A 1,481-nucleotide genomic window follows, 5' to 3' on the forward strand; every position below is an offset into this window, starting at 1 on the left:
TTTTTTGCTCAAATTTTCCAGAATGCTTCTAAAACTTATTTCCAGGTTCTGGGACATTACTCCATAATTTTGCACATCATTTTTACGGGTTAATTTAGCATTTGTTTCTTATACATTCGTTAATGTTCTTAAGACAAATTTAGGGGGATGATTTGATCATTTATTGTGACTAGAATTTATAGCCTTTCAACCATGTGAATATTACGATTTTAAGAGCCTCTATTTGCACATAAAACACGAGTAATCTCAAATCTATTAACATGCTAAAGAAAGACTCAAAGTCATGATCAAAATCTTGCACAAATACATACATATTTACATTCATATTTTCCGAAAAACATAAAATATAATCACATCATCATGAACACATACTCGAAACGAGATTATCACCACAAACAAGTATCCCTAAATTCTATCAACAAGAATACCCAACCTAAGATCATAGGGAGCTAGTGACAGGGATATACAACGGGGAACAACCTTAGTTTCGAGATGAATAGTTTGAATCGTAAGGGACCTCTTGGGAAAGGATCCAAGAGAGAAGAAAACCCATACCTTAATCGAAGTTCAAACTTTAAATGTTGCTGCCCGGAAAACTCCTCTAAACCACCCCCAATTCACTTCAACGTACACCTCTCTCGACAAACCTCTCTTAGCCTTGACGTTTTGATTACTTTTTCTTTTGCTTAAAAATTTTTGTTAGTTCTTCAAGCATGAAAACTGTTGATATTTTGGCAGAAATAATGTGAGGAAGATGGAGAACGTGAGAGAGGGAGTTAAGAAGCGTGAGAGAGAGAGGACTAATTGGATTAGGAGACTAATTCAAAAATTAGTCAAATAACATTTAAAATAAATAAATACAAATCTGTTTTATTTATTTATTTATTTATTCATTTAAAACGTGAAAGGACAATTATGCCCTTAAATACCTATTTATTCTTATTTATATAATTCTTTTTTTTTTGAATCGTTACACTTTTAAAGTAAATATTAATTGCACTTTAGTCCCTAGGAAGTAGTATAAATAGAGGTGCCCTCATTTGCAAAGCCACCAAGCAAAGTTGTAAAGCAATCTTCCAAGCATAATACAAGCCTTCTTCTAAGTCTTTCTTTGCATTCTTTGCATTTTCTTGAGCTTAGCTTCTTTGCATTCTTTGCATTTTCTTTGCATTCTTTGCATTTTCTTGAGCTTAGCTTCTTTGCATTCTTTGCATTTTCTTTGCATTCTTTGCATTTTCTTGAGCTTAGCTTCTTTGCATTCTTTGCATTTTCTTGAGCTTAGCAAATACTCTAAGTACGTGACACTAGGCTAGCATAATTGCATCATGAGAAGCATATTCATTACATATCTATGCTAAGTACATAATTGCATCAATTACATATCTATGCAAAGATGAGAAGCATATTCATTACATATCTATGCTAAGTACATAATTGCATCAATTACATATCTATGCAAAGATGAGAAGCATATTCATTAC

This window comes from Solanum pennellii, chromosome 6 (genome assembly GCF_001406875.1).
Source record: "Solanum pennellii chromosome 6, SPENNV200".
Taxonomy (NCBI): Eukaryota; Viridiplantae; Streptophyta; class Magnoliopsida; order Solanales; family Solanaceae; genus Solanum; species Solanum pennellii.